The sequence below is a fragment of the Erpetoichthys calabaricus genome, chromosome 2, assembly GCF_900747795.2.
Source record: "Erpetoichthys calabaricus chromosome 2, fErpCal1.3, whole genome shotgun sequence".
In the NCBI taxonomy this organism is placed as follows: domain Eukaryota; kingdom Metazoa; phylum Chordata; class Cladistia; order Polypteriformes; family Polypteridae; genus Erpetoichthys; species Erpetoichthys calabaricus.
In genome coordinates this window covers 62,607,072-62,623,698 of record NC_041395.2, presented here as the reverse complement: position 1 = coordinate 62,623,698, position 16,627 = coordinate 62,607,072, and the positions used below count along the sequence as shown (strand labels likewise).

At 39.0% G+C, this 16,627-nt stretch overlaps 1 protein-coding gene and 1 long non-coding RNA gene across 2 annotated transcripts in view; one reads left to right on the top strand and one right to left on the bottom strand.

Moving 5' to 3' along the window:
* The window catches only part of LOC114645928 (protein kinase C-binding protein NELL1-like), a 1,522,815-nt gene that overhangs the window by 296,638 nt on the left and 1,209,550 nt on the right, over nucleotides 1-16,627 (top strand). The window lies entirely within an intron of this gene.
* LOC127526750 (uncharacterized) overlaps nucleotides 1-16,627 on the bottom strand; it is a 485,290-nt gene that overhangs the window by 252,259 nt on the left and 216,404 nt on the right. The gene's annotated exons all lie outside the window — the stretch shown is intronic.

The following is a 16,627-nucleotide window of genomic DNA, read 5'->3' as shown; positions in this document are numbered from 1 at the left end:
TCTATCTATCTATCTATCTATCTATCTATCTATCTATCTATCTATCTAAAGGATATTACCACATGGGCTCAGGAATACTTCAGAAAACCATTGTCACTTAACACAGTTCGTTGCTACATCTACAAGTGCAAGTTAAAACTCTACCATGCAAAGCGAAAGCCATATATCAACAACACCCAGAAACGCTGCTGGCTTCTCTGGGCCCGAGCTCATCTGAGATGGACTGACGCAAAGTGGAAAAGTGTGCTGTGGTCTGACGAGTCCACATTTCAAATTGTTTTTGGACGTCGTGTCCTCTGGGCCAAAGAGGAAAAGGACCATCCAGATTATTATCAGCGCAAAGTTCAAAAGCCAGCATCTGTGATGGTATGGGGGTGTGTTAGTGCCCATGGCATGGATAACTTGCACATCTGTGAAGGCGCCATTAATGCTGAAAAGTACATACAGGTTTTGGAGCAACATATGCTGCCATCCAAGCAACGTCTTTTTCAGGAACGTCCCTGCTTATTTCAGCAGGACAATGCGAAGCCACATTCTGCATGTGTTACAACAGCGTGACTTCGTAGTAAAAGAGTGTGGGTACTAGACTGGCCTGCCTGCAGTCCAGACCTGTCTCCCATTGAAAATGTGTGGCGCATTATGAAGCGCAAAATACGACAACGGAGACCCTGGACTGCTGAGCAACTGACGTTATACATCAAGCAAGAATGGGAAAGAATTCCACCTACACAGCTTCAACAATTAGTGTCATCAGTTCCCAAACGCTTATTGAGTATTGTTAAAAGGAAACGTGATATAACACAGTGGTAAACATGCTCCTGTCCCAGCTTTTTTGGAACGTGTTGCAGGCATCAAATTCAAAATGAGTGAAGATTTGCAAAACAACAATAAAGTTTATCAATTTGAACATTCGATATCTTGTCTTCGAAGTGTATTCAATTGAATATAGGTTGAAAAGGATTTGCAAATCATTGTATTCTGTTTTTATTTACGTTTTACACAACGTCCCAACTTCATTGGAATTGGGGTTGTATATAAAGGCAGGTGTGAAGGGCACATGGGTATATTATTTTCAATTTTGTTTTAGACGTTTATTGTATTCCCTCTGCAATTAGTCTTCACTTAAAGTAAAACATCTTTTTGTTTGTACTTTGGCTTCCTTAGTGCTTATTTGGGTTTACAGTTGACTGCAGGCAGAGTATCCCTTAACTCAAAAGACATTGAGGGATTGACCTCAAGAACTTTAAGAAAATTCAAAGCCAAATGTATATCCATAGTCAAAGTCCCATCATCATGTAAAATTCCCTGATTTATATAGTTGTTATCCATCTACAGATCCACAGAACACAGGTTTGTCAAACTTCCAGAACCTCTGATATACACATACAAAGAAGAAACAGACCAGTGCCTCATGTATAATTCCTTTCGCAGAATTCACATGAAAACATAGCGTATGGACAAAACTAGAAATATGCTTACACACAAAAAAATTCAGATGCATAAAACTGTGCGTAAGCAAAACTGTATGCACTTTCCATTTATAAATCCCAATCAATGTAAATTTTAATGCACATGCAGGAGCCTATATCCCCACCTTGACTCCTCCCAGAATTTTGCCTATTTGAATATGCAAATCAATGTAAATAGCCCCTTCCGTTTAGTGTTTTGTTAAAAGACAACGGCAGAAGTATGTGTAAAAAAAGAATTTTAGCAAATGCGAAATGGAGGTCCCGCTCATTGAAGTGGCGGCAAGGAAAAACCTACTATTAGGTGACTTAAGCAATGGTTTAAGCAACAACAGGAAACTGATAGAGTGACACAGTGTTGCAAAGGCACTCAAAGGTTAAAGTTGAGAAAGTTGCACAATAAAAAAATAAGGGTTCAGATATCAGAGCTGACGTAAAAAGACGAGTCACAGCCCACCATCTGAGCATCAACACCACTGGAAGAGGTAGTGGAATTCTGGGGCTCACACTGTTTGAGGAGCAAGATGCTGCAGTTATTGGTGAGACACTTATAACCATCATTTTACCAGTGGGTGAGGGGGAGTTTTAATTTTTTTTTTCACTTACTATTATACATATTCGTGTAAATAATTTGCATGGTACAATGTCAGTGTACAGCAGCGGTTCTCAAACTGTGGGGCGGGGTGCAAAGTAACAAAAAAGAGGGTGCAAAGATGTGAAAAAAGAAAACAAGAATCGAAAATATGAAAAATACATCTATCCATCCATCCATTATCCAACCCGCTATATCCCAACTACAGGGTCACGGGGGTCTGCTGGAGCCAATCCCAGCCAACACAGGGCATAAGGCAGGAAACAAACCCTGGGCGGGGCGCCAGCCCACCACAGAAATGCATCTATTGAAACCAAAACAAATTAACTTAAACTACACTCTGATACTAGAAAAATAAATATAGAGTTAGATAAATGTCGATAAAAGTTAAGTAGGTATAATAAAATATGCATCTATGATATATCATTAATTAAAAAAGAACAAATTGATATTAGTGGGCTCCTTTCAAAAAACGTTAGGGGGGCGCGATTAAAACTCTTCCGAAAACTTGGGTCGCAAATACTTAAAGGTTGAGAAACGCTGGTGTACAGTATGTTTGAATTTATAACAGACTCCCTTGTGGTGTGATCATACTTGTGATTATGTTTAACTAATGAAAAGTGAAACAATTCATGGAAAATTGAATTTGCAGCAGAACTCAGTGTTTGACTTTGCAAAACATTTTGTGAAATGAATTGCATTTTGCTACCAGAGAAATTCATGCCATTGACACAAGAAGCAAGGTGTTTAATTTCCCTCTGGAATCATTGTTATGCATTAATTACACATGTGTCTGCCTGTCATTTAGTATTTAAGCAACATTTCTAGTGGGAGAAAAAAGTCTCTGTGTGTAAGGCAAATGAGGGGATGACAGAGGCAAGTTTCCATGTACTGAGTTTTCAGTTTAGATATGTGCACAATGTTGCGTTTTAGTGCATCTTTGTGTGGAATATATGCAGCATATGACACCAGTGTGGTATGAATTACATTATGGATTATTAAACAGCTGCAGAAAAAAACATGGGTAAACATGGAAGTGTGAATAAATATTTATCAATCAGTATTCCTTGTTTTCCAACCAAAAAAAAATAAAATAAAATCTCCAAAAATTCTTTAATGCGTTTTGCATTTTTCAATTGTGAAATTGTCTGCAAAATGAATTTTAGTGTCAATTTTGCAAAACTGTATACAAATCTAAACTTGCCTGCTTCACTCATCACCATTTTTAACTATGAAAGGTCACTACTAACTTGTCACTGATCATGCATTATTTTGTTACTTCTCATTTTCAGCCCTTTCTTAATAAAACTAATCACCTTTGAGTAGTAAGTACAGCAGCAGGGTGGAGGGAGAATGGAATGTTAATAATGTAGGCTGTGTGCGGAATATCATTGGTTTATTCATATAAAAATGTAATACTGTGTTGTAATAGTCACACTACACTTTGCTGAGGATGGAGTGATTTAGATCTACCACTAGTAGTTCTGGATATTCTCCATAAGTTTCAGTCCTCTCAATGCCTGATATCCATAACACCACACCCAAGAGCCAATTTCCATTTCTGCAGTCTCGGTGATTTAAGGGAAAACCTCCGATCCTCCATTTAGCACTGCTCTCATGCATAAAGACGTTTTAGGCCAGGTTTATACTTCATGCGACGCGATGCGTGCTCCTGCAGACGCTTCTGCTACACAAGTGGTGTACTGTTTATACTTGTGCATGTATTTTACGTAAATCTGGAAGATTCCACCATGTGGCAGTGCGAGATATCATCACGGTGAGAACAGGTTCGGCTTCTCTTTGTTGTGAATTGCCAGAAACATCCATTAAATTCTGAAGACACCTTGCCACAATATCTCTGAAAAGGATGGGTGTTTAATGATTACATCCATCAATCCAGGAATGCACCCATTGCAGCAAGCATCATGCGCGAGGCAGAAACAATCCCTGGATGGGGCATCAGCTCATCGCAAGGTGAATACAAACACACACATACACTTTTAGCATCACCAAATCCCCATACCTGCATGTTTGTGAAAGGAAACTGGATCACACTATGGAAACCCACCAGGAACACATGCAACTCCAGGCAACACAAGGGACGTCACTCCCTGCGTGTAATTCATAACAGTATTCATTATTAAAACGAAGTTAACAATTTATCTGTATAATGTAATATACATACTTTAATGAATTTCATCATGAAAGTAATATCAAGTATAAATCTAAGGATGTGAAGAGAGTTGGAATATCATACTTTTAATGTGCTCTGTGTGGCAATTGCTGCTTGCCGCTGCTGTCAGTTCAGGAGGAAGCTCCAGAAGCATGTAGCGATTAACAACTGGGTCGGTTTTAATATGACATTTACCAAAGGTCTGCTTTAATGACAAAATAAACTACGAGATTAAAGCGGAAATTTTGAGATTAAAGCCGAAATTTCCACTTTAATTGCAAAATAAGTGGAATGTGGCCCTAATTTTTTTTTTCTCTGTGGCTCAAATAGGCTGATGCTGTTGTGAAGGTGCCACACAGAAAATGGTATGTGAAACCTTTGAAACATAATTACAATGGGGAATATGTTTGGGAGTGTGCGACGCTTGAATATAAAAGCACCACAAACCATTCATCAAACATCAAAGCACGCACGTTGATTTTGTAGGATCTGCTTCTGTAGTGGCTTGCTGTCACATTAATAGTAAACAGAGAATCTGACGTCACGTTCCAACTTGAACACACTGCACCCCCTGATTTTTTGCTGGTAAAGCAACTCGTGCATGCGTCGCGCTAATTTCTGAGAATGTGTTGAGAGGACGCGTGAAATGAATGCTGGGAATGCGTGGCAGCTGATAGAGTTGTGGTTCCATGAGCCTGCCCTGTCAGGTTCTGTAAGGGATGCCCGTGGTGGTCCTGCCTTACCAGGACGTACTTGCACCAGTGATCACCACACACAGCTAATGTTTTTGCTGAGTCAGTCATCACCGTCAGGAACCTGATGTCCCTGTTTCAGGCAAGGTATGTGCAGATTTTAGCTGATATATCATGGGGATGTTTTTGTCTGTCGCCTATTCTTAGACCAGCTTTTCAAGTGTGACTCTCTCACTGGTAGTGCTCCATTACAAATAGCATTATGTGTTTTTATTTAATTATTTCTGTTAATACAAATGACTATATCAATTTTTTAAAATATCTTTGCAATGCATGTTGTTACTTGAAAAGCTGAAGAAACCAGAGGAAAACTGTGGAAGTATTTTAACGTGAGTATGAATGTATATACACTTATTAGGTTGTATGAAGACCAAGAACATGTTTTACTTATGAAAAGTGATTGAAGTAGTGCAGGGATAAAAAGAACAAGAGAGTGCTCTGCTTTTCACCAAGTGTTGATTGATTGAAGAGTAACTCCTATCAGTTACAGGCCTGCAGCAGGTATTACATTAAATGAGACAAGCAAGTGGGTAGTTACTTCACTGCTTCTTTGGAAAAACAGTCCTACGAAAAGATAAAACAATCCAAATTTCAGAAGCCAACCTGAATTATTTATGTAACATGCATTCTGGCGGATACTGTCATTTCCCTCGTTTTTTGTTTAGATTTGCTCAATGTAGCAAATGCCTACCAACAGTATCATTTTTTTTTACCATTCACTATTCAGATGACAATTTTACCTATTAACATGGCATGTTTTCTTTGCTGTTTCTGCAAAGCAATTGATAAAAGAGCAGTGTGTTTAAATAGTTATTTTTCCCCTAAGTTATATACTGCTAATTCAAGGTAAACAAAAATAATGAAGAACAATTAAGTAAAATAAGATCTTTTTACCCACAGCTAATATAAAATCCAGCATTGTTAGTCTGCTTGTTTGACAGTAATGCCGCAGGTCTGTTTTTTTTATCCCCAGAGGCAATGTGCAATTTCAAATGCCATTAAATCTAAAGAATGCCATAAGAAAAGTGCATGAGATTTGTGGATCCACACACATTGACCTGAATGGAAATCATAAAAGCATTTTAAATATAAGAGTGAGGAATTTTTTCTTTATGTCTTGGCATTCTTGGAACTATTTGCTAATCATCTCATCAGAGAGACACATAAGACTGCAGTTAGTGGTCGGTACATTCTGTAGCTTTTGTTATCATTGATGTCTACCAATGGGTCCAGTTTTGCAGTCACAGCTTCTTTGCATCCACTTCGTCTTGCTCTGTGTTTGTAAGGCTCCTTTGACCTGCCCTTGTACTGCATATCAAAGAGAAGGTCATTATTCTTTGAGAAAAATTTTAAAAAGTGTATGAATCACTAATGGTTTTCTGACAACAAGTTTGCTTCTGCTGCTTTTTTTTCTTTAACAGGCCACATTAATTATTATGATAAAAGCTCTTTACTTGTACTTTTACTTAACATACTACGTGTCGGATGTTAAATTTATGCTTTATGAATTGTATTTCAGATGACATTGTCCATACTTCAGTATCCTTTGAATCAAAGATATCTACAAAAACAAATAAATGCTTAACGTTCTAAAGGGGACATTTACCCAGGCTAGTACTAAGAAAACTTAGACTTACTTTTTGTTTTTTGACTCTGATTTTGGTTTTGCCCTTTTTGGTGTTCACAATTTTGCCTTTACCAGTTTTGGCCCTGTTGTGGCAGAAACACGCTGCTCACACCACACACTGAGGTTCAGGAAGGCAGAATCAAGTTTTACTGCGTAATGCATACGCGGACCTAAATCAAATGAAATGAGCAATTAGCAACTTCAGCGAGCTTACATTTATTACAGTTCTTATCGCTTATGCAAAATACACTCCTTTTGGCTCTTCCCATCATTACCTAATGTTCAAACTCACCATTACCTAATGTCCATCACTTGACTGAAACTGCCATCATTACTTCATACCTTGTGCAGGTCCAAAACATATTTATCAATAGATTTCGACCAGTGTGTTGGAATCAGGCAGACCCACACATAAGATACTGGGTTAGAAGTTGGGGCAGCTGCGCCCCTAAAACAATAATGCTGTTTGTTATAAACTGCATTTTCCTTGACTTGTCATCACATGTCCAGGCAGGCAGACAGGGAGGCAGAGGCCCAGCCACTGCAAGTGAAAGCAAACAGCCCATCTGGTTTTCTCTCATGGCCAAAGCCTTAATGACTGCATTTGTTAAAACAATGGCTCATTTAGCCCTCCAAAAGTACAAAGTGTCCTTGACTGAAGTTTTTAAGCTTAGCAACAAGGTATTGGTGGTTTACAGCTGCAAAGAGGACAATAATAAAATATGCAGGTGAGGGCTTTTTATAGTTTAACCCTTACTATACTAGTGTGCATTAGGATATAATACTTATTTTCATATATACTTATGATTCTCTTTGAATATATACAAATCTTCAACTTTAAGAATATACTTTTCTTCAGCCCTCACCTGTTATCTTGAGTATATTCTGCCTCTTTATCTTCTGCTTTTCTCCAGTTTGCTTTTTCTAGATTATTTGGCATCAGGTGAATGGATGTTGGGAAAAATGTATCATAACCAGACAAAATATCACCTAACACAACACCCAGCTTAAAATAATGTATTTTTATTTATGCTAAGCTCCTTTTCCAGAGTATAGAGCCACAATGACATAAATGTCTTCCTCTCCTTCTACTCTTCCTGATGAGTTTTGCCCGCTGCCTCCCGACTGTGACTCACCATGGAGATGTGGCAAGCTTCTTTTAAATCGAACCCAGGAATGCTTCCAATGTCACACCAGTGGTCATCCGAAGCACTTCTGGGTCATATGGAAACCAGGGCAGTCTTCACCCGATAGCTCCCTCTTGTGGCACCCAAGGGCCCCAACAGGGCTGCTCTTCTAAGCTCCAATTCCCATGCAACCCTACAGGAGTCCTAACTGGGACCAGCCTGGTAGGACACTGCCACCTATTGTGTGGGGGATTGAACTGCTTCTGGCATCCATGTTTGCCTAATTCATCCATTAGTTTCATACCCTAACTGGGAAAAGGATCAACAACCTTTCCTTCTGTTCTGTTCATCCATTATTGCCTCCCAGCCTAGTAATGGTCCCAGTTGGAATGCCAGACCATTCGACCTTGGCATCAACAGTATACACTGCTGTGCAATGACCAAGTGCCTTGACAAATTCAGGAGTGAGCACACTTCTCTGGCTGAATCACAACCAACAAATGAGATCCTTTAGGCCATCGAGCAAATGAAGGACAACAATGTCTACAGCCATACACCCTCTACAGAGCCATTCATGATTGGTGATGAGGGATGTGTATGAAAATTTCAGGAGATCACTACCAAGATGTGAAACAATGTTGAAATTCAACTGCGGATATAGTTACTATGTGCCTAAAAGTTGTTGTCCATCTTGCTGGGAAAGTCTTTCAGAGTCTTGAAGTACTACTGACATTAAATTTGTAGTCTACCAAATCCAAAACAAACACAAACAGCATCAGCAAAAGCTTTACATAACTTTCAGAAACCCTTTAAACGATCCTGTCTAGACTCGTATAACCCTACCATATTTATCACTAACCTGAGGCTGTTGCATGAGGCCAGCAACTACCCTTTGCAATGGAATGACAACAGAGCCAACAGGGTTTTGTCTTACTAATCCTTTTCATTATTTATCTTCACTTTATTCAGCTTTGGGTCTCTGGCAATTGTACCCGTGGAACTGAGATAAACAATCGCTGTAAACAAAAGTTCTTCAACACACTGCCTTAAGGCTAAGACTGGAGTGATTAAGAAAATAATTGTTAACCTAAAGCCTGTAAATGACTGTGCCATTTTTGCTCATACCATGAAAGAACTCCAGACTACTCTGGACCTCATGGCTAATATCTTCAAGAGTTTAGGTCAATCCATATTACTAACCGAGAATAAACCGGATATGGATGCAGGTACATGGCGATGGGGCCATGAGACGCACTGCGCAGGTGCATACAGCGCGCATCTCATAAACCGCAAGCGAAGTCTTATCCACCGCGAATGAAGGAGTCACGGCCCAAAAACGAAAGAGCTCAACTAATGTGAATGAGAAATGAAGCAACAACGCGCCCATAGCTAACGACTAACGACACAGCCACACAAAAAAGAGGATTCTGCGCTGCACCCCAGAGTCAAACGGAAGAGGCTACGGAGGCCCCACAGGTCCACAAAGATAGTACGGAAGGCGCGGGAAAGTACGAAAGGCGCAGGCATCCAAAACGCGCTTCTGAATAGGATATGAAGCAACAATGCGCCACGAACTCTCCGTAAACACGTCCAAACCATATAGCATATGTGAATCACATTACAGGGATGCATTATTAATGGTACAACCACATAAAACGCTCTGTATTAACAGTAAGTGCAATTATCCATATTACCTACGGTAGACAACGGATAACTAATGGAGTCACGGTCACGGCTCCAAAACGATCCAGCTCAACTAACGGAGCTACAAAAGCGAGCCCGTATGGATAATAACAATAGACGTAGGCGCCTACAACGTGCGTCTGAAACTGCGGAAGCAAAACTGTCTCGGCTCCAAAACCAAACAGCTCCGCATGAACAAATACAATGTACATAGACGCCTACAACGCACGTCAGAAACTGCGGAAGCAAAGCAGGCACGGGTTCAAAACGAAAGACCACAACTGACGGAGATATAAACACGAGCCCGCCTGGATATAATCAATGAACGCAGGTGCCTACAGCGCACGTCTGAAATGCCGGCAATGCAGGCACATATCGCATACATTCATCAATGTATTTCGGGTTACGCCGACAATAATCTCTTTCAAATCTATTTTGGGTTACCCAAGACCAGGGGTTGGCGAGCGAAGCGAGCAGGGGGCGGAGCCCCCTAGTACTAATGAGAAGAGCCAAGCTCCTCAATCAAGATATCCCTGGCCCAGTAACTGAGCCACTGACAATCACCATTTCTGACAAAAACTCTGGAAGGTGTTGGACACTTTGTGTGTCTTGGTAGCTCCTTGTCCCAAAAGGCTACTACCCATCAAACAATTTGTGTCATTGAAAAATTCTCCATATCAGCTGGGAGGATTGCCACATCTGACGCAAAGATGGCCAACGACAAAACTATACTCTAGCACAACCAGCTTCTTTTTGACAGGCTGTCTCACCACTATTGGTGTTACTGTCATGTGTCTAGCAATCATTAAAATGTACAGTTCTGCAGACTTGTTCAATGTTCACAGATACATTGTTAATTAGCTTTCAAGTTTACAAACACCAAATGGATGAGTTTTACATACTAAGGTAGATTATTGAACATGCTTAGCTTCAGGGTAATTACTTGGCTAGTTAACTGTTACAGTAAGACCTGAGAGATGTCAATCACAGTGATACAGTATGTAGGACAACATGGCATTGGCCTCTTTTCATTGGTATGGCATAGGTGACTTAAGCTGCAGCTGCAATCCTGTGCTGCAGCCCCCTTTACTGATACTTATCTTAAACCTTCAGCCAACTGTGAGTTACCCTGTGAAACTGACAACTGCCTGTTTAGAATGCAGATTGTGAATCTCTTGTCTGCTAAGACATCAGTTACAGTTAAATGCCACTTACTGTATGCTGGTATATACAGGCTTAACAACGTCTCAGTCTTTTGCTTTTTTTTTGACTTGGTTAATGAGAAAATGGCCATCTTTGATGAACAAACATTTTTATTAGTTATTGGACAAAAGGTTGTGCTAATGTTTTCCCAAGAAACAAGTGGCAAAAGGCAGGAAGGGTGCCATAGTGGTTAAGACATTGGACTTCAGACCCTGAGATTGTGGGTTCAAATTCCACAACTGACATTGTGTTACAATGAGCAAGTCACTTCACCAGCCCGTGCTCCAACTGAGGGCAGAAAAGAAATGTAACCAACTTAACTTATGCTCCATAACAGAAAACTTCATAACCTAAGGTGTGGACAAGTACAAAAGACTGGAAACCCCTTCTACTCTTGACCTTAACAGAGACCAGCCATGCTAAAAGATAGTAAAGTGTCTAAGCAGGAACCAGTCTCTGCAAAAGCAACACATGTTTCTTGCTGAAGTAAAGAGCTGACCAATCACCAACTCTTGGCTAGCAAAAGTGAATTAATATGTGAAACGTTTTATTGTAACTGCAGTCCAAGCCAAGGCAAGGATAAAGAAAAGGTTCAGATCAAAGTAATGCAGAAGTGTTTTTGTATATTTAGTTATTTATTTATTTACAGAGCTTCTATAAAAAACAAATTTCTCCGTGGGGACAAATATCTATCTATCTATCTATCTATCTATCTATCTATCTATCTATCTATCTATCTATCTATCTATCTATCTATCTATCTATCTATCTATCTATCTATCTATCTATCTATCTATCTATCTATCTATCTATCTATCTATCTATCTATCTATCTATCTATCTATCTAACATGCTCATCATTCTTCTCCACCCACCCTGTGTGCTAAAAATTTCTTGTTGCTCCATGAAAAGTGAAGACTTCAAATCAAAGCATCACCTTTGTCCTGGCAGATGACAGGAACTGGGCAAACATGAGTGTAAGTGCTATATATCTTTGTCTCCAGAATTAATATTGCTTGTAACCCCATAGCTAGGGAAAAGCCAGTGAACATATTATCAAATGGATTTCTTTGTTTGTATTACTTGCATTGGAAGTAATAATTATGTAATGTGTAAAACTTTGGCTTTTTAAAGTTTCTCCTTCTAAATTTAAATGGTAAATTTAATTTGCAAGGTCACTTTCTATTACTTTACAGAAGCTGGAAGCACACATTCATGAAGCATCATCAAAGAGTGTGTAACACATAACCACAGACCCTTTCACAGAAGAGCTGTTGGAGGTGGGAACAAGGGTGGATGAGCTGTAAAGATGCGCTGTTCTATGAAAGCATATGAGCCCTGAGAATCTTATAAACTAGTTACAGGTTTGTTGATTCAAGCAACTAAATGACCAGAAATTAGGGATTCTCCAATCAGGATCAATACTGATCACCAGTTTCATGTTATAGGAACTGAACAATTCCGATACTGATTCAGAGTTGTTTTATCTTTTAAAACTTTTTTCCCTCACAATGCTCCTGCACAATGAGGCATGTATTAACCTTATGTTTTATATTAAAGTGGTATTTTTATAACTAAACTGCAGACCACAGGTGTTACTTGTTCATTTTGTACTAATAAAATGAAATTCGGCAGACTTATTGTTCAGCGACTGTAGCTGCGTCTTTTCTAGATTCCCAAAGTCGACCAGCTACTGAGTTGGCAAGGCAGATTTCAGCATGAGTCAAACGCGTAACAAAGAAAGCTCTCAGTCCAAAAAGTTTGTTTTAAAAAGTTTAGTGGAAATTTAAAAGGGAACAAAATACAGAAAGGTTATTACACATGCATAATAAAAAGCAAAAATGGAAAAAAGATTTTCTTCACTGTTTCATTACAATCTTAGGTTTCTCATGTTAAACTTCAGTTTCTTTGTATACTTAAAGGATGTGTTATTTCTCAATGGGAAACTTACATATGTTTTACTTAGTACATTCAGTACGTTCTGTACATATGGTACGGTTTGAAACTGTTTGTCCTCCATGCCTTACCATCTGCAAGGCAGATCATAAATTGGGACTAATCTGTAGTCAGAGGGATAAGAAATAGCTAGAATATTCCTTTTATAATTTAGATTGCTGGGTTTATAATAGAACCTCCCATTGAGAATGCATTAATATATAGGCATACCTTTTAACATAACTAAGAAACAATTTAACATAACCCAACTAACTAACAAATGGCTCTTATAGTGACCATAAAAAACACAAAAGAAATCCCCATATAACTTATTTTTTAAACTAATAAAACATTTACAAAAATATCTTTCCATAATAGACATGCCATCTTCTTCTTCTTCTTCTTCTTCTTCTTCTTCTTCTTCTTCTTCTTCTTCTTCTTTCAGCTGCTCCCATTAGGGGCTGCCACAGCAGATCATCTTCTTTCATATCTTTCTGTCTTCAGCATCTTGTTCTGTTACACCCATCGCTTAGGCCTTCCTTTTCCCTAGCACCTCTATCCTTAGCATCCTTCTCCCAATATACCCAGCATTTCTACTCTGCACATGCCATAAAAGAAAATAAAAATTATTGTTATAATTACAATCCACAATTCTAATAAAATATTCATGTTTATCAAGAAGATACAAGGCTAACTGTTACTGAAAATGGTAAGAGAAAGAGATAAAAAAACACACATTTCTGAATTACTTTTACATGTTGTATCATACAAGCACAGTTTTCTGAATGCACAACACGGGAAGAAAAAGACCAGACAGTGAGATCAATTACATGTAAGGATGACTCATTGATTTGTGAAATTGGTTTGAATAAAACCTGTAGCCACAGGTTTTTTGTGTGGTGGTGCTTTTAAACATGTCTGCCTGTCTGTGTCCGGGGCTCGTTCCACAATTACCAGTCAACAGCTAATACTGTTGCGCCACCGAAACGGTCGTAGCAAATTTGTGTCAATGTCGCACCCTAACGCGGGTTCTTTTTCTGCAGTTAAAGTCTTGAATAGAAGCGCACTTGTTCTGTTATATTTGTACCTTTTGTGAAAGTGTTTATTTGATATTTGTTCTTCTGGCTTCACACATTATACACTTCATGTCTACATTTTGTCAATTATTACTAAAACACGAAAAACGTTTCTGCTTTAACGATGTGTTTACATAAACATGAAATGCATGTGTTACAAATAACGATATAGTATTTATAAAAGGTGTAATTTTGCTTGACTTCTCAGTCTATACAACTCTAAGCTACTGACGCGCAGGTAAACAGACTTGAGCTGAGAAAACTGTGTGGCGGAGGGGGGATGTGATAGTAGGCTGCTTGCTGCTTATCGACACATTTACAGGACAAAAGAGACTGACGGAGAGGCGCGAAGCGATTTAAGGTGGGACGGATCTATGAGTTTTTTCATAGGCTTTGGTACTTCTAGTGTTAAGTAATCTCCCATTCTACTGGTTTTTCCATTGATTAATTGAGTAATCGGATACAAAATACTTATGCTTTATTAAAGAGAAATAGTAAATATACAAAAGAAAAAATAAGATGTGTCTCTTAAAATGAACAGCTCATTGGTTTCTTTTTTAGAAAAATCAACATTTGTATTGCTTAAATTGCCTACAATAATATCATCTGTCAAAACTAAACCATTTAGTTTTAATGCGAAAAATGTGTGGGCGTGTCTCCAAATATGATGTCATACTTTCCATGCAGCCCTTGCGCCCAGCATGGACACGGCAAGTATAAACTAGACTTATAAACTACCAGGCTTAAGCGTGTTGTGCAATAGTAATAATCATCCATGAAAACACAGTGAGTTCACTGAGCTGCAGTTTTTTGAATTAAACAAACTTTCATCCATCATTTTTAGTGATTGAGTTACAAGGGGCAGCACGATGGCGCAGTGGGTAGTGCTGCTGCCTCGCAGTTGGGAGACCCGGGTTCACTTCCCAGATCCTCCCTGTGTGGAGTTTGCATATTCTCCCTGTGTCTGCATGGGTTTCCTCCAGGTGCTCCGGTTTCCTCCCACAGTCCAAAGACGTGCAGGTTAGGTGCATTGGTGATTCTAAATTGTCCCTAGTGTGTGCTGGGTGTGGGTGTGTGTGTGTGTGTGTGTGTATGCACCCTGCGGTGGGCAGGTGCCCTGCCCGGGGTTTGTTTCCTGCCTTGTGTGACTTGTGACCCTGTAGTTAGGATATAGCGAGTTGGATGATGGATGGATAATGGGCGGCACGGTGGCGCAGTGGGTAGCGCTGCTGCCTCGCAGTTGGGAGACCTGGGGGCCTGGGTTCGCTTCCCGGGTCCTCCCTGCGTGGAGTTTGCATGTTCTCCCCGTGTCTGCGTGGGTTTCCTCCGGGCGCTCCGGTTTCCTCCCACAGTCCAAAGACATGCTGGTTAGGTGGATTGGCAATTCTAAATTGGCCCTAGTGTGTGCTTGGTGTGTGGGTATGTTTGGTGTCCTGCAGTGGGTTGGCACCCTGCCCAGGATTGGTTCCTGCCTTCTCCCCAGCAGACCCCCGTGACCCTGTGTTTGGATTCAGCAGGTTGGAGGATGGATGGATGGATAATGGATGGATGGAGTTACTCAAGTTCTTGTGAAATCGTTTCAGCCCTACTCCTAATGTTTCTACAATATATTGCTTTCATTGAAGAAGTAAATATTAAGTTAAGTTTAGAATATCATACTTTTGAAAAGCTCCAGACCACAATACTTCTCTTTGTAGGAATCTTTATTTTCACTAAAATGCTCTGAACAGGTTCAATTAAGAAAACAAAATTCTTTTACTGCCTTTGCATCCTGCAGCTCAATAAATAAATAAAACATGTTACAGAGAGGCACAGGACATTGCATGGAAGTCTGCCTCACAACATTCAACCAAAAACACAATTTGGGCACTAACATTGTGCTTTAGAATGATTTTGTTCATAAAAAATGCTTTGGTCTTATTGTTATTTTTTATAGTAACGTCTGTGGTAAGCCTTTCAGAAAGTTCCCTAAAACCAACACATGAAATGTCAAAATACATTGAATTTTTGGTGCCAGCAGTAGAAACATGTAGAAAAGGCATAAAGGGCTGAGAAGCCACAAGTTGTTGTAAATTGACTAATGGGCTTTGATTAAAAACAATAGCAACATGTTATCCAAATGGTTTTTTTCTGAAATAAGGATTGCATATGGGTATTTAAAATATTACAGTTGTCTTGTTTCCAAATATTGTAATTCACTTTAGTTAAAAATTTTGATCAACCTGAGGTATTCATATGTTAGTCATATACCCGGAACTCAAAAAACGTATTCATCAATTGGTATAGCAAAGGCTTGTACTGTAAAACAGGAAAATCTTCATCTACTCTTTTTAAAGAAAATCACAGTGATGTGAATACATTTTCCCAGTAAGCATTTTAAAAATTCAGTCTACTTTCATTTGAGCATTGCTAGAATTACATGAAGTCAGTATTGCAAGGTTTTTTGAAGGGCAATACTATGCAAATTAAACATCAAGTGTTTTAAGGCAATGACATTCCAGCTTTTCAGAGGGGAATAGTAATAGGCAGAAAAAAGGTTATTTTAACTCTTTTTGTCTCTGATTTAATAGCATTAATGGAGATGCTGGTGAAGGCATCTAAAAGCTAGGTGTTCTCTTCTAAGGACATTAAAGGAAGGTTAGAGGTTAAAAAAACCATTGACTCAGCTGTCAAGTGATTGAGGAGAGCGTATTGAACATGGCTTGTGCCGTTGCTGTTAGCAAAATTCACTTGGATACAGCTTTAGCTTTGTTCTGCAGCACATTCAATTACATTTATAGTATTTCATCACATGTTTATTTATATTATATAGCTTTAGTTTATAGAAATCTAGGTAGATTAAATTTGCCTATAGGTGATAAAAAGCAAAAAGCAATAAATAGACGCCTTCTACTAACAACAGCCTCAAGTCCATTTTATTTTCAATAAAAGCTGAAAATCTTTACTCAAACATATCTGATTTTCAAAAGTGATATATTTAATATCTGAAGTTT